The 22,503-nt window shown below is 40.0% G+C and overlaps 1 long non-coding RNA gene across 7 annotated transcripts in view; it reads left to right on the forward strand.

The window, feature by feature from the left end:
- LOC108719412 overlaps positions 1-21,981 on the forward strand; it is a 167,414-nt gene extending 145,433 nt beyond the window's left edge. For 4 of the 7 annotated variants that reach the window (XR_005962006.1, XR_005962007.1, XR_005962009.1 and 1 more), the window contains 2 exons: positions 18,959-19,125; positions 21,529-21,981. This is a non-coding gene — a long non-coding RNA (uncharacterized LOC108719412). Of the gene's footprint in view, positions 1-6,899; positions 7,053-7,129; positions 7,261-18,958; positions 19,126-21,528 lie in introns of those variants that run through there. The other 3 variants (XR_001936219.2, XR_001936218.2, XR_005962008.1) reach the window with 3 other exon arrangements.
- The last annotated feature ends 522 nt before the right edge of the window (positions 21,982-22,503 follow it).

The raw sequence follows: 22,503 nt of genomic DNA on the forward strand, positions 1-22,503 counted from the left end.
AATTTGAAATTTAACATTTCTAGTTTTTTTTATGGTCAAAACTGTCAAATTGGGGAGTTATTCAAATTCGATTTAAGATTTTTAAAAAAATTCTAATTGGATTTTCGAGATTTATGATACTCTTGCCCTTTAAGAACTCAAATTGGACTATTCGCCACCTAAAACCTGCCAAATTGCTGTTGAAGTCAATGGGGGACGTCCTGGGATCAATTGGGAGTTATTTGCACAGCCTTCCTGACATTGAAACTCGGGAAAAAAAACTCGAATCGAGTTTTCAGGTGGATTCAATTTATCCGAGTTATAAAAATTCGATTTTATTACTACATTTTGATTGGTCAAATTTTGAGTTTATGGGTGATTATGAGAGTTTATAACAACTCATGAATTCGACCTTTGCTAAATATGCCTCCCCATGTGTAGCCTTAGGGCTCTTACACATGAGCGTTCCGACCTGCGCTCCCCTATCGTTCCGTTTTTTGGCGTTCAGCCGCAGGGGAGCGCAGGAATAGACGCAAGTCATTATTTGAAATGGGGCTGTACTCACTCAGGCGCGTGTAGGCGCCGAACGCAGGAAAAATGCAGCATGTTGCGTCTGAACCTGCGTTCGGCGCCTACACACGCCTGAGTGAGTCCGGCCCCATTTCAAATAATGACTTGCGTCTATTCCTGCGCTCCCCTGCGGCTGAACGCCAAAAAACGGAACGCAGGGGAGCGCAGGTCGGAACGCTCATGTGTAAGAGCCCTTACAGAGCTTTTGTTTTTAGATGGGGTCAGTGACCCCCATTTGAAAGCTTGAAGGATTCAGACGAAAAGGGCAAATAATTAAAAACCTATAAAAAATAAATAATAATTTCAATTTAAAATAAGAGACCAATTGAAAAGTTGCTTAGAATTAGCCATTCTATAACGTACTGAAACTACTAACTTAAAGGTGAACCACTCCTTTTAATTGTGGCTTTCTTTGCCTTTGCGGTAAAATTGTATTGTATAAACAAGTAACATGATGATGATGATGATGGAGGGATGAGGTCCATTTTAAGAAATAACTAGGGATGTGCGAATTTGTCCAGCTACGATTTACTGAAAAATTCACGAATTTCCTGTGAAATTTGCGAAATGCAGAAAAATTTGCGAAGCTTAAATTTTGCCACCTTCGTCAATTTTGATGCCCACGTCAATTCCGATGCTCGTGTCAATTTTGATGCTGGTCGTTAAAGGGATACTGTCATGGGAATTTTTTTTTTTTTTTTTTAAATGAATCAGTTAATAGTGTTGTTCCAGCAGAATTCTGCACTGAAATCCATTTCTCAAAAGAGCAAACAGATTTTTTTATATTTAATTTTAAAATCTGACATGGGGCTAGACATATTGTCAATTTCCCAGCTGCCCCTGATCATGTGACTTGTGCCTGCACTTTAGGAGAGAAATGCTTTCTGGCAGGCTGCTGTTTTTCCTTCTCAATGTAACTGAATGTGTCTCAGTGAGACATGGGTTTTTACTATTGAGTGTTGTTCTAAAGGTGGCCATACACGGGCAGATAAAGTGCCGATATCAGTCGTTTGGACCGATTTGACAGCTTATCTGCCCGTGTATGGGGGCTACCGATGGGTCTTCCCGATCGATATCTGGATACCTTTGGAGCCCCTTGGCGCATCGTAATTCGATCGTTCGGCCAAACGGTCGGTCGTTCGAATTACCCCCGATATAGCCATGCAGTTAGTGGCATATCGGGGAAAGATCCGCTCGTTTGGCGATGTCGCCAAACGAGCGGATCTTTGAGTCTATGGCCACCTTTAGATCTACCAGGCAGCTGTTATCTTGTGTTAGGGAGTTGTTATCTGGTTACCTTCCCATTGTTCTTTTGTTTGGCTGCTGGGGGGGGGAGGGAGGGGGGTGATATCACTCCAACTTGCAGTACAGCAGTAAAGAGTGATTGAAGTTTATCAGAGCACAAGTCACATGACTTGGGGCAGCTGGGAAATTGACAATATGTCTAGCCCCATGTCAGATTTCAAAATTGAATATAAAAAAATCTGTTTGCTCTTTTGAGAAATGGATTTCAGTGCAGAATTCAACTGATTCATATTGAAAAAAAAATTTTTTCCCATGACAGTATCCCGTTAAAGTCAATGGGCGTCTGAATGATTTTAACGCACAATGGTTTTGACTCGATCGACTTTTCCGACACATGTCCAACATTTTTTGACGCCGGCGAGTTTTGAATTTATTCGCCGGCAGAGAAATGCGGAAATTTGCACCTGCTGAATTTATTCGCCTATCACTAGGCATGGGAAAGCAGAGTTCACAAGGGCCGCGTATAAACTTTCATTGCTACGGGGCCACGTCATTAGGAATTTGTTTTCTTACCTTTCCTGAGAGTGGAGGCTGCAGGAACGCCAGGCATCTCCCCTGGTGATGAAACACTTGTGAAACAGACCAACAATGCACTGCATGAGCGATTGCCTTCACATACCTTCTTATAATATTCTGTATTACATAGATACTAATCTCCCCTGGCTGACGGGAATCTCGGACAGCCGACATTCTTCTACGTTGGCCTGACATTCCTTATACTGCGCTTGCGCCCGGCGCTTAGCGAGGGGGGAGGAATGAATTTCACCGTCGTTCTTTGGTGAATGGGCCCGAGGCAACGGTTGATTCATTGAACATGAAGCTTTGGAATAACAGGAAGATGCTTGTCCAAATAGCTGAAGATTTTTAAAAATGTTTCCCCTGTCCTACGGGGTTTGCACTCAACATGTGAAACAGATTCACTTCATCGGGTACCGACGGAGGAACTATCAAGCACAGATCCATTATCCAGAATGCTCCGAAATGACAGGAAGGCCATTTCCTGTAGACGCCATTTTAATCAAATAATTCACATTTTTAAAAACAATTTCCCTTTTCTCAGTAATAATAAAACAGTAGCTTGTACTTGATCCCGAGTCAATGGGCGTGCGAATAATGTTGACGGTTTTGACGGGAGCGACTTTTCCGAGGCGCGTCCACAATTTTTTGAAGCGGGCGAATTTTCACGGCAGTTTTGCAAAATTTATTCGGCGGCGAAACACGGAAATTCCCCACAAATTCGCCCCTGCCGAATTTATTCGTCCATCACTAATTCCAACTAAGGGGAAAATCCACTAAAGCACGGAGTGCCTAACGTTAGCGCAAATTCACCAGCGTGACGTCATTTCGTTACTTCGCCGATTTACTAACAGGCGCTGGCGTAAATTCGCTAGCGAAGTGGACCTACTCTAGTGCTACTTCGCACCCTTACGCCAAGCGTAGTTGCGCTATGGCGATGGGTCAACTTAACTACGCTAATTCACTAACTTGCGCATTTTACTGAACGTTACCTCTTGCGCCAGACTTGCCTTCGCCACCTCAGACCAGGCCTGGCCAAGTAGATAGGGATTGCTTCAAAAATAATTTTTTTCTAAGTCCCTAAAAACGTTGGCTTGAGGCATCTTTTCCTTTTTTAAGGCTGATAGGCTGAAAAAGCTCATCGATTTTTTTGGGGGCACCCTCCTTCCCCCCTACATTTCCTAACATCTAAACTATACAGTGGGCACATGTATAGGGCAAAATATCGACTCTATTTTATTTTATGAAGCTTTCCCAGGCTTGTGTAGTGTAATGGATTTGCTGCTACATATACGTCCATTCAACGTTAACTTGGCGCCGTATGCAAATTAGGTATCGCTAGCATAATTTCGATTTGCTGACGAATTAACGCTAGCGCAAATTCATTACCATTCGCCTCCCTGAGTGCAATTTCAGATTTTAGTGAATTATCAGTGCCCTGGCAAAACTTCGCCTGGTGAAGTGCGGCGAAGGCGTCGCTACCGCATTTTCGCTGCCGCATTTTCGCTGCTTAGTGAATTTGCCCCTATGATATAATTAATCCTTATTGGCGGCAAAATCAGCCTATTGGGTTTATTTAATGTTTATATGATTTTCTAGTAGACTTAAGGTATGAAGATCCAAGTTGCGGAAATATCCATTATCTGGAAAACCCCAGGTCCCGAGCATTTTGCATAATAGGTCTCATACCTGTGCAGGTGGTTTTTAAACATGATTTCCTTCTCTGTAATAATAAAACAGCTTGTACTTGATCCCAACTAAGATATAATTAATCCTTATTGGAAGCAAAACCAGCCTATTGGGTTTATTTCATGTTTAAGTGATTTTCTAGTAGACTAAGGGCTCTTACAGACGAGCGTTTGAAGCTGCGCTCCCCTGCGTTCTGTTTTTATGCGTTCAGCCGCAGGGGAGCGCAGGAGTAGACGCATTCAGTTTTTTTTCAATGGGGCTGTACTCACACAGGCGCATGTAGGAAAATATAGCATGTTGCATCTCAACCTGCGTTCAGTGCCTACATGAGCCTGTGTGAGTACAGCCCCATTGAAAAAAAACTGAATGCTTGTCTGTAAGAGCCCTTAAGGTATGAAGATCTAAATTATGGAAAGATCCGTTATCCAGAAAACCTCCTGAGCATTTTGAATAATGGGTCCTGAACCTGTACAGCAGAGACGTCAGTAGAATTAAAATAAAAGGGGCAGTTCACCTCTGAGTTAACTTTAAGTATAATGCAGCGAGTGATATTCTGAGACAATTTGCATTAGATTTTTGTTATTTGTGGTTTTTGAGTTATTTAGCTTTTTATTCAGCAGCTCTTCAGTTTGCATTTTCAACAATCTGGTTGCTAGGGTCCCAATTACCCCAGCAACCAAGCATTGATGTGAATAAGAGACTGGAATATGAATAGGAGAGGCCTGAATAGAAAGATGAGGAATAAAAAGTAGCAATAACAATACATTTGTAGCCTTACAGAGCATTTGTTTTTAGATGGGGTCAGTGACCCCCATTTTATACCTGGAAAGGGTCAGAAGCAGAAGGCAAATAAGTAACAAAAAACTGAAGGCCAATTAAAAAGTTGCTTACTAAACACACTAAAAACTTTAATGTGAACCACCCCTTTAATTCTAGACACAGATTTTGATGTTTTTGTCCTAATAAATAAAATACAGTTTTCTCATGCTCTATAGTAGTCGCTATGTCCAATTACTCTCTCCTTCCCAGCTGGAATCTTGCTGAGCAACGACCTGGATGAATCACAAAATAAACATCCCTGATAATAAACACTTTCCTTTACAGAAGCATTAGGGATATGCAGTCATAGTTACCATTATTAGATATATATATTTAATCCACAAATCTCCTTGTTTTCTACCTGTAATCCCTTTCTTGTTACTAATGCAGTTCATTTGGGATATCTGAGCACTTGTAGAGTGATGGGCGAATCTGTGGCGTTTCGCCGAATAATTCGCAAATTTTCCACGGAATTTGTGAAATGGCGCCGGCGTCTTGTTTTTACACCAGCGTCCATTTTTTTTGTACGCCAGCAGATTTTTGCGCCGGTTTCACAAATTAATTCGCCGCTAATTCGCGCCTTGCAAATAAATTCGCCCAGCACTACACTTGTATGTATATGTATATTCTTATTTTTATATATATATATATATATATATATATATATATATATATATATATATATATATATATATATATATATATATATATATATATATATATATATGTTTATTTTGTGGCTGAGCAAAACTTTCAGCTAGTGATGGGTGAATAAATTCGCCTGGCGCGAATTTGCACATTTTTACGCCAGCAAATAAATTCGAGAAAATTCACCGGAGTCAAAAAAATATGGACACTCGTCCAAAAAGTCGCTCGCATCAAAATCGCCATGCGTAAACATGGATTTGGATGGCCATTGACTTTAATGCCTCTGGGAAAATTGACGCAAGCGTCTTTTTTAGGACGCACGTTCTAAATAGATGCAGGCGTCAATTTTGTAGTTTCAAGAATTTTTCGTCATTTTTTCAACATTTCCCTAATTTTGCAGGAAATTCACAAATTTTTACATCATTACTTTCAGCTGGGAAAGAGACATAGCGGCTCCCTTACAGGATGAGAAAACTTTATTTTATTAACTAGGACAAAAGCAACAAAATTATTTTAAATGAATTCTACAATTAATTTTAAACTTAACTATAAAGGGGTTGTTTGAGATGGCGAATGGTCGAAGTCGAATTTTTAAAGAGACAGTACATGATAAATTTAGATTTTTGAATTTTTTACAAATTCGAATCGAATTTAACTATTCCCTAGTTGAAGTACAGCAGCTTGTTTACATAAACTATAGTAGTACTTATCTGTTATCTACTGTGTATCCTGTGCTTGAATGGCTGCCCCCATGGCTACACAGCAGCTTGTTTATATAAACTATAGTAGTACTTATCTGTTATCTACTGTGTATCCTGTGCTTGAATGGCTGCCCCCATGGCTTCACAGCAGCTTGTTTATAAACTATAGTAGTACTTATCTGTTATCTACTGTGTATCCTGTGCTTGAATGGCTGCCCCCATGGCTACACAGCAGCTTGTTTATATAAACTATAGTAGTACTTATCTGTTATCTACTGTGTATCCTGTGCTTGAATGGCTGCCCCCATGGCTACACAGCAGCTTGTTTATATAAACTATAGTAGTACTTATCTGTTATCTACTGTGTATCATGTGCTTGAATGGCTGCCCCCATGGCTACACAGCAGCTTGTTTATATAAACTATAGTAGTACTTATCTGTTATCTACTGTGTATCCTGTGCTTGAATGGCTGCCCCCATGGCTACACTGCAGCTTATTTATATAAACTATAGTAGTATTTCTGAAGCAAACACCAGTTTTACCAGTGCAGGGCAACAGCGCATTATATTTTCATTACTTTAGAACTTTAATTTTTTTGGTGTTACCGTTCCTTTAATGCCCAGCTGAAAGAGGGCGGGTTGGGTTTGGAAGTGTTCTTGTGCATTTAGCTAATTAATGGAGCCGCCCATAACGAGATTTAGTACATACATGGAAAGGGAAGAGGTAGAAGCCGGCACGGTATGTGCATTATGCTAATAAAACTGATTTATATATTTTTCTCACTTTAAGGATACAAACCGTCGCTCAGACATGTTTATTATTAGGTGAGTAATTTACTTGTGTTCACCTGTACCCAACCCTGCCCTGCTAATGGCATCAAAGCTCTGTGTTTAATAACAATAATATCAGTGTGCCAACTGTCAGCCGCCGGTGATATATTGCTCCAATAAAGCCCGGGACAGAATGGCAGCAGGTCTGGCTTCCTGGGAATTCTTATCAGATCTCGGTATTTCTCAGAATTGCTGGGTACAGGTGATGTGGCGCCTTTATTATTCTTGGGATGGTTACAATGTCTTTAATGCCAGCGCGGGTAAAATTCCATTGGATATACTGCATGTCCCAACTGTCAGCTAATTTCATCGTTTTTGTGGAAAAAAATGGCTATTTCTTTCCTTGCTGGTGCACTGCAGTCCAGTCTTGCTTTATGGCAGGGAGTGTTGTATATAAAGTAGTCACTCAGGATCAAAGCAATCGGCTCACTGGACAGCAAAGAGCAATTATCCTTTATCTACAATTTGTTTAATTTAGCTATAGGGGGGTAAGGGGATAAAAACAAAAACAAGGTGCATGGCACTATCCATATTGTCTGCCACCATCAACGATTGTACCTCTAGTGTAGGGCTGCAATTGGAGTTTTCCCGATAAGGGCATACCTCCCAACTGTCCCGTTTTGAGCGGGACAGTCCCTCTTTTGACAGCTCAACCTGCAGTCCTGCGTTTGTACTGGAAAATTCAATTTCTCTGCACTGAACAGCCAGAAAAGATACAATGTTTCTAACTTAATTGGCTCTTGGCAGAGAGCCCAGAATACATACTTAAAATACATCTGTAAGATTTTTGTCCCTTGGGAGAAGTCAGACTCACAGCTTAAAGGGCAATTCACCTTCATTAGTAAAACTGTAATAAAACAAAAAAAAAAATACAGAAATGTGTTCAAACTTTCATAACCTGCCAAATTTTGTAAAATGGACATGGTAATTAGGGGGTGTGGTCACAAAAAAGTCTGTGATCAAAAAAAAAATCACCGCACTACACGCGGCAAATTTTTTTGTCCCTCTTTCCATTTTCTCCAGAATGTTGGGAGGTGTGTATAATTGGATGTCCATACTGTCCAAAAAATTTAATGGTTTAACTTCCAATAAGGATTAATTATATCTTAGTTGGGATCAAGTACAAGCTACTGTTTTATTATTACACAGAAAAAGGAAATAATTTTTAAAAATTTGGATTATTTGATTATAATGGAGTCTATGGGAGACGGCCTTTCCATAATTCAGAGATTTCTGGATACTGGATCCCATACCTGTATGAGCATTCTTATACTTTTATCTTGTTTCCTTATCAATAGGATTGGCATGATAAAAGTCAGGTTGTAACCGTACTCAATGCCTGCTTAAAGGAGAACTAAATCCTAAAAATGAATAGGGCTAAAAATGCCATATTTTATATAGTGAACTTATTGCACGAGGCTAAAGTTTCAGCTTGTCAATAGCAGCAATGATCCAGGACTTCAAACTTGTCACAGGGGGTCACCATCTTGGAAAGTGTCTGTGACACTCACATGCTCAGTGGGCTCTGATTGGCTGTTGAGAAGCTAAGCTTAGGGCTCGTCACTAATTATCCAGCAGAAAATGAGCTTCCCCTGTAATATAAGCTGATGCTACAGGTTTGCTGATTATTCAATTCTGATGCGAATTGCACTGGTTTCTGTGCTGCCATGTAGTAATTATCTGTATTAATTACTAATCAGCCTTATATTGTGACATTTCTATTCTATGTGTACTGTATATTGTGAGTGGGTCCCTAAGCTCAGTAAGTGACAGCAGCACAGAGCATGTGCAGTGAATCAGCAGAAAAGAAGATGGGGAGCTACTGGGGCATCTTTGGAGACACAGATCTTTACTGCTAAAGGGCAGTGGTTGCCTTGGGCTGGTACAGAAGAACAAATCATAATGTACAACATTTCTAAACTTTCCTTGTCCTTTAAGGCAAGGTTATTGTCCACTGCAGACTGCCCCCTGTGTGCCAACTAATGTGCCACTGGCATATAGTGAAGAGCATACTTTGTACTGTACGTTGGATAATCACAAATGCCAAGTGAATGGTGCCTAAGGAGCAAAACTGGCTTCTAAATTGGTTAATAGAAACCCATTGCTCTTCCTCCATTTTTCTGGCTACCAATCCCTTTAAGTTGTACCATAGCGTGCTGGGAGCTGTAGTCGAGCAACACCAGGATTGTCTTCTTAAATCACAATTGTTCAATAAACCAATTTCCCAACTGTCCAGGGCCAGTGGCCTCATTAACATGCAAAAGATTCGATCATTGAAAAAATGGTTAAAAAAAAACTTTGCCTAAAAAGACACGAAAAACTTTGCAATAAATATTTATGAAAGTCACATCGTCGTTTTTTAATATAGGAGCAGCGTGTACTTTCACTGACGGTTCTTTCTAAGCGGCAAACGTCTTGTTCTCCGATGGGGACATATTTTTTATCATAATGACAGTGCTGGGAGGCCTGAAAGATTGGAGGATTTTTGTTCCACTATTGAGGAATAATATTTCCTACTGTAAAAAAGCATTACGTTTCAGTTAAAGGAGAACTAACGCTTAACTAAAGAAGTAGCCAGAAATGTTGTACCTTATGTTTGGTGCTTCTCTACCAGCCCAAGGCAACCACAGCCCTTTAGCAGTAAAGATCTGTGTCTCCAAAGATGCCCCAGTAGCTCCCCATCTTCTTTTCTGCTGATTCACTGCACATGCTCTGTGCTGCTGTCACTTACTGATCTTAGGGACCTGCTCTCAATATACAGTACAAATAGAATAGAAATGTCAAACTATAAGGCTGATTAGTAATTAATACCAGTGATGGGTGGATTTGCGCCGTTTCGCTGCACATTTTAAAATGGGAAAGACCAGTAGGGTAAATGCTGATTTGCAATATGATACCAATGTTTTACATAAAGGGAGGCAGCCAGATCCAGAGTTATGGAAGTGGTGTAAGAACTTTGGTAGAAACATTATTATTATTAAATAGATACATCCTGGTTGGGATATCAGGAGTTATAACCATACATTGAGTGCTGTTTTTAGATCTACTGCACTCCTACTTGAAGTAAAGAGTGACTGAAGTTTATCAGAGCACAAGTCACATGACTGGGGGCAGCTGGGAAACTGACAATATGTCTTTCTCAGATGTCAGATTTCAAAATTAAATATAAATAAATCTGTTTGCTCTTTTGAGAAACGGATTTCAGTGCAGAATTCTGCTTGACCAGCACTATTAACTGATGCATTTTGGAAAAAAATAGATAAATTTCCCTTGACCGTATCCCTTGAAGTAAATGATGTTAAGATCAGCAAAGTAAGAGGGGACTTTGGTTGACTCCGTCTGATATATTGGCATAAATATACAGACTTAGAGCAAGAAGTTGCTTTAGTGACAAACACAAGGGTCCAGGGGACATTTTTGGTCCAGAGTAGTGGCCAAAGGTCTTCACAGAACTGATAACTGTACACAGGCACTTTCCCAAGTCCCCCAGCTAGACCAGAATCTATAGATTTTCTGCTTTTATACCTGAAACATGTGACAGGACATCCTTGAATATTAGTGGCAAGAGAAGATAGACTGGTCAGTGGTCCTCCTACAAGAGGTCATGTCATCCAGGGGCAACAAGAAGACCACAACAGTAGCAGATGGTTTGCTGTACAGGACTCCAAGTGTAATTTCCTAAACTTTTATATAACTACACCGTTTTATACGTGATGAAAAGAGAGAGAGTACAACTTTTCCTTTTTCTCAATATTCTCTCTTTTTATGTTCTGTATAAGCCCAAAGCATCATTACATATTGAAAATGTAACGACAAGCTATGGTAATGCTGTACAAATGTTGAACAGGGCAGTGCTTGTCCTCAGGCCGGTACAGACGGAGCCTCTCGTATCTGAATCCATTATCCCGGAGTTAGCGTGTGCCTACTCTTCTGTTCTTCTGTATGAACTGCTTGATCATTTGATTTTAAGGTGGTCTACAGTAAAAAAAAAAAGATCCCTGTTAAACTCCAGCTCCCAGATAACCTTGATATGTGCCAATGCCTAACTTACTCAAACAGAAGCAGAACATTAAAACAATTGGTTATAATAAAGTGGTGTGGGAAATGAAACATTTTTAGACTTTATCCTTTCTGCCAGATTGGTCCTTCTTTGATGCTTTATAACAATGGCCCTAACTGTTATTGAGCCCAGCTACATACAGAGATCTATTGCCACAAATTTGCAATGGAAATGATTAGAACTTGTGGAATCAGGGGCGTAACTACAGAGGAAGCAGACCCTGTGGCTGCAGGAGGGCCCAAAAGGTATAGGAGCCCCACAAGGCCCTAATTAAAATGCAATTTCAACATGTATTGGTAAAACAGGCCATAAAATTAATTTGTTGTGGGGCCCAATAACATCCACTGTATGGAACTGGTATCTATGAGAATCCATATGGTTTAGATAGACTAAAGCTGACATTGAATGAAAATCATTTAGTCAGCTTCCCATGGCATTCCATTAGAATCATCTACATGAGAATCACCTACGTAGCTATCCATGAGAATCCAAGGGATTCGCCTGGACATCTAGCCTTGATGTCTACATTTGGCATTCCATGAGAATCACCTAAACAGGAACCCATGAAAATCCAAGGGGATCACCTAGAGAGCTAGCCTTGATGTCTACATTTGGTATTCCATGAGAATCGCCTACACAGGTACCCATGAGAATCCATGGGAATCGCCTGGACAGCTAGCCTTGATGTCTACATTTGGTATTCCATGAGAATCACCTGAATAGGTACCCAAGAGAATCCATGGGATTTACCTACACATCTAGCCTTGATGTCTACATTTGGTATTCCATGAGAATTGCCTAAACAGGTACCCATGAGAATCCAAAGGGATCACCTAGACAGATAGCCTTGATGTCTACATTTGGTATTCCATGAGAATCACCTAAACAGGTACCCATGAGAATCCATGGGATTTACCTACACATCTAGCCTTGATGTCTACATTTGGTATTCCATGAGAATCACCTAAACAGGTACGCATGAGAATCCATGGGATTTACCGACACATCTAGCCTTGATGTCTACATTTGGTATGGCATGAAAATCACCTAAACAGGTACCCATGAGAATCCATGGGAATCGCCAAGACACAGGTACCCATGAAAATCCACAGGAATCACCTAGACAGCTAGCCTTGATGTCCACATTTGTCTACCTTAACGGGTACCCATGAAAATCCATGAGAATCACCTATGTAGCTATCCATGACATTCGGTGGGAATCACCTAAATAGATACCCATGAGAATACATGGGGGTCATCTAGACAGCTAGCCATGACATCTACAATAGGTATTCTATGAGAGTCCTCTAAACAGGTACCCATGAAAATCCATGAGAATCACCTAGACAGCTAGCCTTGATGTCTACATTTGGTATTCCATGAGAATCGCCTAAACAGGTACCCATGAGAATCCAGAAGACAGTCAAGACATCCTAGACAGTTGTCCATGAAAAGAACGTTTCATAGGACAACATTCATTGCATTCAAGTTGAATACATTTTATGGACTAATATAAATATTTATGATTGTTCATTTATATGCATGCATAGTAATCGAGGTGCTTTGGTAGCAGGTTCCTTGAAGGCAGGAAACAGAATTAATGAGAGAGGAACAATTGACTTTCTTGCCTGTGGCCAAACAAACCTTCAAAGATAACAGGGCGCATAAGAAGTCTTCCTGCATCTTAATGTTTCTTAAAGGGGAACTATCATAGTACAAGTATGGGACTAGTTATCCAGAATGTTTGGGACCTGGGGTTTTCCAGATAATGATTCTTTCCTTAATTTGGGTTTTCATACATTAAGTCTACTAGAAAATCATGTAAACATTAAATAAACCCAATAGGCTGGTTTTGCCTCCCATCTGGCTACACCACAACAGAAGATGGGTGAAAGAACAACTCTCAAAAACTTTTTATCCTTTGGGTCCAAGGCTTGTAAGGCTTATGTCATGAATGGGCGTGTATGTATTTGACATTGGTTTAACTTGTAGTGGGTCCCACATTCTCCAAACCTTACAGTAGAGGGTCTTTTTGCCCTCATCAGCAAGAAACCTCTTCTCTTGATGGGGTCCACTGTATCTATCATATGTTTTATAGGGATCAAGAAAGTGCACAAACAACTTTGAGGACTTTATAAAAGAAATTGTATAAATGAAATGACTGGTGTCCCTCGGACAATGACAATTCTCTGAAACTAGGTCAGTGTTTCAGTAGACCTCAAACAATACAACTAACGACCCAATAACAATGAGCTGCAATGTTTTCAATAAACGTTCATATTGATACCATTGTGCCCAGGATTGAAACCAAAAATGGCACAAATGGAAGCAATACCCATTGACAATACACAGCACAAGGAGGTTATAGTTTACGCTAAACCGTAATGTGTTTTGAGCTTTGCAGGAAAATGTAATAAAAAAATGGAGAAGATTGCTCTTACCTAGCAACCCATAGCAACCAATCAACAGGTAGCGTTTATATCCGTTAGAGAGCAGGCATCTAGTTGTTGCCATGGGCTACTAGACAAGACGATTTATGCTTTTTTTATTACATTTTCACCATATTTGTTGTTGATGATATATAAGTTATAGGGGCAAACCCTATTTTGTCCTGGGCTACACCACAAGGAAAGACAGCCCTGCCTATAGTTAATGGATATTTGTGCCAACATGTTGATAGTTTTTACTGCATCATATTGTTTATACTGAGCCGTGACTAAGCGCTGACACTTTCTGAATTAGTAATAATAACTTCAGCTTTTTTTCTCCCATGTAATTATAGTATTATTATTATATTAAAGGAGATGGAAAGGCTTAGTTCACTTGGTGGTACCAAATGTAAGGCACCCCCAAGTGATTGTATTGACTTACCTGAAACCCCAGGCCGGTGCTCCTATCAACAGAAAACTGTGATACCGGTGAGCACCAAGATGCGATCCTCTTCCGGCATCTACTTTCTTCAAATTTCCCAGGGCAAAAGCATGCTCAGTAGAATGAAAAAGCCGATTTTTTAGTTAAAGTTCGGCTTTTCGTTCTACTGCGCAGACACATGAAAAAAGAGAAGAGGATCGCTCTGTGGTGCTCACTGGAATAACCCCGGACTGGTGCAGTTTTCTGCTGATAGGAGCACTGGCCCAGGGTTTCAGGTAAGTCAATAAAATCACTTGGGGTGCCTAACATTTGGCACCCCAAGTGCATGAAGCCTTTCCTTCTCCATTAAGTAGCATGGTGTCTGTTGAATGGGCTGATTGCGTTCTGTCTACTAGACTAGGAGTCCAGCTGCTAAGACAGAATTGATAGAAATATGGTGCTTATTGATTCCCCGGGGGCAGTAAATAACCACTGGAGTTGTGAAAACCCCAGCAGTATCAACCAACACAACCTGCCCATTCATGGCTTCCAATGGGTCCATTTATTTGGGTCTCCCCCGCATACAAATTTTGCTTCTCTTCTTGGCTCTTTGAAAGCAGCAATAAAATACTTTTCTTTAGTTCTGGCAGAAAGGTCCCATAACAACAGTCTTGTTTATATCATTCATATTTGCATGATAAAGAGCGGAGGGGGAGGGAGTTGATTCAATGACAAACCTCGTTCTTTTCTGTTTGTTAGGCTGAATCTGAGCTCGATCCCGGCCAGATGTGATAAACAGAAGCATGTAGTTTGGAGCTAATTAGAAGACCACTGTGTCTTATAAATAACGAGCTTGCTTTCCCTGTATAGTCATGCTGTGCTACTTGTTCATATTTCGTCTTTGGTTACATTTTTCTTTTCTTGGTAAGTACAAATGGAGTATAGATCATCAACCTCTGGACACATTTGTAGCCATAAGTATCCAGACAATCCATGCCCATGGTTGGAGCACCTTTCATACTGAGAAGAAATGTCAATACAAGAACTGTTTGTAGGGAGCAAAGGGTTTTCATGGGTGATCAGGGGCAAAAAAAACCTAGCATCATAATATACAAAACCAAGTGTTGGTTGGAGTAGTGTAAAGGCATCACCAGTGGGCTATGAAGGGAAAAATGGAAAGTCTAGGTGGCAAGCTGAACAACTGTGAACCAGGCCTGATCTCCGTCATCTTGTTTCTGAAAGGAAACAAATCCGCCCACCAACAATGCTCCAACCTCTAGTGCAGTGTGTTTCCTAACCAGTGGCTCACAAGCAACATGTTGCTCACCAGTCTCTTGGATGTTGCTCCCAGTGGCCTCAAAGCAGTTGCTTATTTTTGAATTCTAGACTTGGAGGCAAGTTTTGGTTGCATAAATTCCAAGTGTACTGCCAAACAGAGCCTCCTGTAGGCTGCCAGTCCTCATAGGGCTAAGAAATAGGCAATCACTGGCATAATTTAGCACCCCAGGAACTTTTCTCTACCCTTTGTTGCCCCCCAACTCTTTTTTTACATTTGAATGTGGCTCACAGGTTAAAAGGGTTTGGGACCACTGCTCAAGTGGAAAGCCTTCCCAGAAGAGTAGAGGACCAACCTCATAGGAATACTATTGGCTTGGAAATGAAATGCTGGACCAGCAGTTGTCCAGATTTTGTCCACATAGTCATCCTGGTGGGACAACAATATATTAAGTGACATGTCCAGGTGCCAAGACGTAACCAAAGGGAACATGAACCATGGTCTCTAATTTGAAACTCAGAATTGGAGGGAGAAGCCCACGTCAACTCCAGTACTTTGTAACATGTAATGAGCTGCTCTGATTTACCTGTATAAGCTAAAACATTGGGAACATGCACCCCAGCTTTTAATAGGTGTTATTTTCATGTAAAAGAGGTAGAGAAATTCCTCTTTCCCCATCCTATGAAGCTTCAAGGAACGTGCCATGCATGAAAGCTTTGACATGTCTTCAACAGGGATTTGAGGTAAATGGAACATGGAGAAATAGTTACAATATACTAGCGTTTGTATATGCCTTTAGCATTCACTTGCTTTGCACAGCTTCTGAAAACAATCTGAATACAATGATTCAGACCTCTGCCCGGTAAGGTTGGTTTGTGGCTTCCAAGCAGAGCAATCTGTTTACTGATACATTGCTAGAAACATCCGTGATAACTATTGGTTTCCATTCAAGATTTGAGATAGGTCATGGGGGAACTAGTATTAGCCACTGGACAAGAGCAACAATGGTGCCAACTGCAACCAGACACTTGGTACAATGGTTTAGCTGAAGGTTTAGCTGAAGGTTTAGCTGAAGTTGGGTCGCAGCGAAATCGCCTTTTTGGTGTTTTACCATAATGCAACAAAGGATAGCCACAGCTACAGAGTATGCTACTAGGAAAAGTTACTTGTGGGTGAAACCCTTGAATAAAATCAGCTTTAGTATAATTCATTTCAGATGTATGGCAGGAGTACATCCATGGTTGTCGGCATGAAAATTTCAGTTATTGGAAATTTACCCCAGCTGCCCCCTGCTGCCTCCCATTGACTGACTGCTAGTACAGGTGATCCCTTAACCAGAAACCCATTATCCAGAAAGCTCCGAATTATGGAAAGGCCGTCTCCCATAGACTCAATTTTATCCAAACATTTTTTAAAAATGATTTCCTTTTTCTCTGTAATAATAAAACAGTAGCTTGTACTTGATCCCAGCCAGGATATAATTAATTCTTATTGGATGCAAAACCAGCCTATTGGGTTTATTGAATGTTTACATGATTTTCAAGGAGACTTAAGTTATAAAGATCGAAGTTATGGAAATATCCATTATCCAGAAAACTACTTGTCTGAGCATTCTGAATAACAGGTCCCAAACCTATACAGGTGGTTCATGGCTTAAAGGGATACTGTCATGGGAAAAAACATTTTTTTCAAAATGAATCAGTTAATAGTGCTGCTCCAGCAGAATTCTGATCTGAAATCCATTTCTCAAAAGAGCAAACAGATTTTTTTATATTCAGTTTTGAAATCTGACATGGGGCTAGACATTTTGTCAATTTCCCAGCTGCCCCTGGTCATGTGACTTGTGACTGCACTTTAGGAGAGAAATGCTTTCTGGCAGGCTGCTGTTTTTCCTTCTCAATGTAACTGAATGTGTCTCAGTGGGACATGGGTTTTCACTATTGAGTGTTGTTCTTAGATCTACCAGGCAGCTGTTATCTTGTGTTAGGGAGCTGCTATCTGGTTACCTTCCCATTGTTCTTTTGTTTGGCTAATGGGGTAAAGGGAGGGGGTGATAATCACTCCAACTTGCAGTACAGCAGTAAACAGTGATTGAAGTTTATCAGAGCACAAGTCACATGACTTGGGGCAGCTGGGAAATTGACAAAATGTCAGATTTCAAAATTGAATATAAAAAAATCAGTTTGCTCTTTTGAGAAATGGATTTCAGTCCATAATTCTGCTGGAGCAGCACTATTAACTGATGCATTTTGAAAAAAAAATTTTTTCCCATGACAGTATCCCTTTAAGAATACACATTATCTTTGGAGATATCTGCATTCTTGCGCCTTTCAGCAAATGAGCCCCTTTTATAGCTCTATTTAAGGCACTATGAAAAGGATTATATAAAAGGAGGGGGTTATTAGAAGGTTATTGTGTCCTTTCATGTTACTATGTTGGGTTGACTCATTACTCCTTTAACAAACAGACACAGAAATAAATCCATATTATGAACGGCTAATTAGTAATATTTATAGATCTCTATATATATATATATATATATATATATATATACATGCTGCAAGGCTGCATGGAAACCAGTGTTATTTGTGGTATGCAAATACATTCATTGCTAATTAGCCATTGGGGATGTAATATGTGCTTAGGGGTAAGGTGGCAATACTACTCTGTTGGAGAAATATTTGTAGAATTTGTAAGTATTCTGAGAGGCAAAATATACAGTGGGGAAAAAAGCAGTGTGTTGCTCTAGTAGAGTGGTAATGTACCACATTCAGTTGTGCAGTTCTTACTTTGGTTACCTCTACCTTTTCTAGGTAAAACCTCTTAATCTTCTTAGAAAACTAGGGTTTAGCATACAGTATGCGAACTTCCTACCAGAAAGGCATTGATGGAACCTTTAAGAAAAGCTCTAAAAGAATGTGTTAAAATAGCTAAAGAAAACCCTTTTTTTTTAAAGAAAAATCTAAAGCCCTGTAGAGACTGCGAGACTATTTGGATGTGGTTATGTGATGAAAAATCAATCAATGAAAGGGTTCAAGTGAGAAACAGGTGTTGAAAAATACCAGGAGCCGGCAGAACGGCTCGTCTGTCAGCAGGACAAGGAGGTCTTCAGGGGATCTGAGACCTGTTGTTCCATTGTCAGCTTCAGTCTTTGCTTCTATTTGCTTACAGGTTTTTCAATTATTCCATTTTGGCAGCAGGAGCCAAAACAATTAAAGGGTTTCCCCCCCATTTAATTTAAGTCAATCTGTGAAACAAATTTAAATGGGGGATTTCCAGTGAGTTTGCATAAGGTGATGGCTAGAGGGGATACATTTGTTTCCATAACTTTCCAGTTGGGATATCAAATTGACATTTAAATTCATTGTTAAGCCTAAAGTGCCCAAGCTAAGAGGCCAGCCCCCTGAGAGCCCAAGCAAGTGACCCCATGGGGTGAGATTTCAGAAGAAAGGCTGTTGTTTTCTATACAACTGGAAGCCCAGCCTGAAGGCCAAATTGACCATTTTTCAAACAATGACTGAATGGTTGATACAACATTTTCATAGGTCTGTAACCTTTTTATGGATGTTATAAACATTCAAATGGAAATCAAAGTAAACTGTCTACCTCTGTGTAGTTCTAAGCCAGAATCCTCTTCCAGGATGCTCTCTTTCAGCAGATGGATCTTGGATATGATGGCATATATTGAATATTAGTATTTGTTTTATGTTTTAGGCTTGTCTCAGACCACCATGGAGCATGGACAAGATCAACGCAATAAGAAGGATAATTATTAAAAGACTGGATGAGAAGATGAACGTTTATGGACTATTGCAGTTGATTTTCTGCCCAAATTGGACTTGTACAGATTAAGTCTCCTGAAAGGAATCACTTTCTATAAGGTAAATATCAGTATGAACTTCAGTTGCCAGTTTATTTAAAGATTTCCTACATAGGAAGTGACAGAGGCAATATAATGGCCAACATTACAAATGACATATAGATGTCTATCAGGAGTAGGGTTGTCTCTAGTCTATTGATGGTTCAACTCCTTCCCAAGGGGTCCATTGAGCAGTGTTAATTTACAGGCCATTGACAGAATGATCAGTAAAATGGTGATGTGAAAATGATGAGTGTGTAACATAGTGAATTGGGGTTTCCAAGGCAGACGTCAAATTTCTTAAAGTTCTTAGCCTAGTCAAGCAGGTAGGACTTAAATGTAATAATTTGACCAAACTTTATATGGATATCTAACCCTCAGTCTGTACTGACCCCACTGGAAGTGCTTTATGGTTGCCCTAGGGGCTCATGTTATAAATTAAATGCCAAGTTGGTGTCCTCTTTCATATATCTACGATGGGCAGATACAGAGTAGAGACTTGGTGGCTCCATCTCTGGAATTTTGCTCAAGGAGACCTTTGGCGCTTGTATCTACTACTCATTCTTGCCTAGGGCAAGTCATATAAACTCCCTGCATCTCAAGCAACTAAATCATAAGCTAGTGTAGAGAATTGCTACAAGATAGGCCTTTAAAATGATCTTTGCTAGGTCATCATCAAAAATTCTAATACCTGACCTGTTTGACTCAACTGTGCTCTAGTTCTCTCAATACAGGGGATGAATGCAGAGGAACTCCTGCTACTTGGGCACTTTTCAGATGGAGTCACCCCATTTCCATCATTACCCTTTAATGTAAGATTATCATATATCAATAATAATAATAATAATATACCTTACCCCTCTTACTAGGGTTACGGTTCTTTCCAGCAAAGAATCCACACCAATAAGTGTATATTAACACCAATAAGTGTATATTAAAGTGATTATATTGTATTATATTGTATAATAAATCAATGGATTTTTACATGTAAATTATTAAAAGTAAACTAACAGTATTTACAATATTTGCAGTTCCAGATATTTTATATAGTCTGCATTGTTCCCACCAGGCCCATCATAGTATATTCTGGTCATCTGATGGCTCCTTCTCTCATCTTCACACCAGTCTGCTCCATCATCTGTCCCAGTCTGCTTCTGTCTTCATTTCTCTTCCCAGGCTGCTATCCAGTGTTTTTTTATCCTGGTTTGTGACATCTGTCCCCACAGCTCCCTACTGATAAGATGGGGAGATAAAAAACCCCAACTTGACCAATTCCAGTTGACCGATTTTATCAAATACAGAAATGAGTTATATGGCTCTAGTAGTAACATACAGCCCCAAGAAACCCTTTGATATGTATCATTTGGGTAAGGGTATGACTTGGGTATGGACAACTGGTTCCCTATTAAGGATACATTATCATATACTCTGGGTAAAACAAAATTGGCGTTACCAGATGAATAGATGCAAGACAATATCAAAACCAAAATGGCAATTTCTTACACTAGGTATTCTGGCTACATTATGGGTACACTAGGTCCCTAATCTAAGTGATTTCTGATGGATTTACCAGGTCACTTAGGGAGTTTTTTTAACTATAAAATTCATATAAAAATTTTTGTAAAAAAAAAAAACTAGAATTTTTCGGGATTAATTATACCCATTGGATGGAAAAAGTCAGAATCCAAAAATCCGTCATCTCAGACCTGCCAAGGTTGTATATAAGTCAATGGGAGAAGGCCCTAAAATATCCTGATCTGCACAGGGTTTCATGCAAAAATCCGAAGATTTGGTGGTTTTCGGGCAAAAATCTGAGTGTTTTTCCCGCACTTGAATTTTTTGGGAAAATTTATTGATAAATAAGGGGAAATAACACGTGCGGATTTGGTTGGAATGAGAAAAATTTGGATTTTTCGATATATAACCCCAAAGGTGTTAAATTGGGAATCTTGGGAGTTATCCATGCCACTAATAAAGATGCCGTAATCTCTACACAATCTGGGTAATTTATAGGGCATTTGCATTGTATATTCGGATGCTAGCTGTGGCACAAAGAGGATGTATATTGTAGGATATTAGAGGAACAAGAGGATCTGTATATTCATTTAAAGATGGACATTAAGGTTAAGGTGCACATGGTGTTATTTAAGACTTTGCTCCAACACTTGTTCACTTCCTTGAATGTGCGCTGATCATGAGTGTTGATGAAGGATGGGTAGCAGCGATTTTTATTGTAACAACGTGTGACTTCCTTCCTATAAAAAAATAAATGTATATTCCACAGTTATGAGTTTCCTAAGAAAAACTGCTCCTTAGAAGCTGCATTCCTCTGGCAGGCGACCATCAAGCTAAAACATACAGAAATCTGGCAAAGGTGTCCATTGTGCTCGTTGCTCTCATCACTTCTCATTCTCATCCCCTCCAGGCTCCAACGTCCTACTGATGGGAACCTCCGGATTGTGCCAGCAGATGTGATTCCCACTCCCACACACTCCCACCCTCAACGATCCTGCTCATTTCTATCCTGTTCAACCACCTGCCATGGTTTGTGTTCGGTGCAAAATTTGGGATCATCAGAAGAATAAAAAGGACACTCATACTCTGCTGTTTTCATTATTTATTAATAGGAGTGGGGACGGCCATATTGTTTCCATTCCAAAGACATAAAGAAATATTGTCCATATGAAACAGAGCAACCAGCAGCCATTAATCTGAGGACTTTCAAGTGAAGGAAGATGCCTCCTGTCTTCAGGCAGATAAAACATAAATACGTTCAATTCCCCCGGTGAGGAGGAACCACTTGATGGAATATGGCTGCCGCCTCCATGTTTTGTTGTCAGTAGGGAAGCAGAATTCTAAATAAAGATGTTCTCCTGTCTGTACTGTACAATTTCTGGGGGATTTCTAAGCACTCATCAGCCATCACAGTTCCTTAAACTCTCCATTTGGATAGGAAGTTAGAGGAATAATAAAGGCTTATTCACTGGGCTGGTCACTTCCCTAAAGTCATCTGGTCTTTTATATTTCTTCATGTGAGTAACAGAAGCCTGGTTTTAAATATAGAATATTCAGTTTTGTCCAGTGTTGTCTAATAGTTATAGTCTAGTGCTTATCAGAACATAGCTATCCATAATCTGTCCCCTCACATTCCTGCATTGTCTCTGGCCTCCTCCCTAAACCTGACTATGTGCCTTCCTCTTACCCAAAGGAGAGATTTACTTTAGAGAACATGCATGTTGCTATGGGTTACTGCACAAATGCAAATTTGCAGCACTGTCTCCTAAATGTCCCCATTTATAGGACAATGGGGTGCACGCAAGACTTATCTCGTCCGGTCCAAAGCACGGGTATTGGGTCATACATTTCTGCTGCACTAGGCCTGGACCTTTGTGGTCTTTCC

Source organism: Xenopus laevis, chromosome 6L (genome assembly GCF_017654675.1).
Source record: "Xenopus laevis strain J_2021 chromosome 6L, Xenopus_laevis_v10.1, whole genome shotgun sequence".
In the NCBI taxonomy this organism is placed as follows: Eukaryota; Metazoa; Chordata; class Amphibia; order Anura; family Pipidae; genus Xenopus; species Xenopus laevis.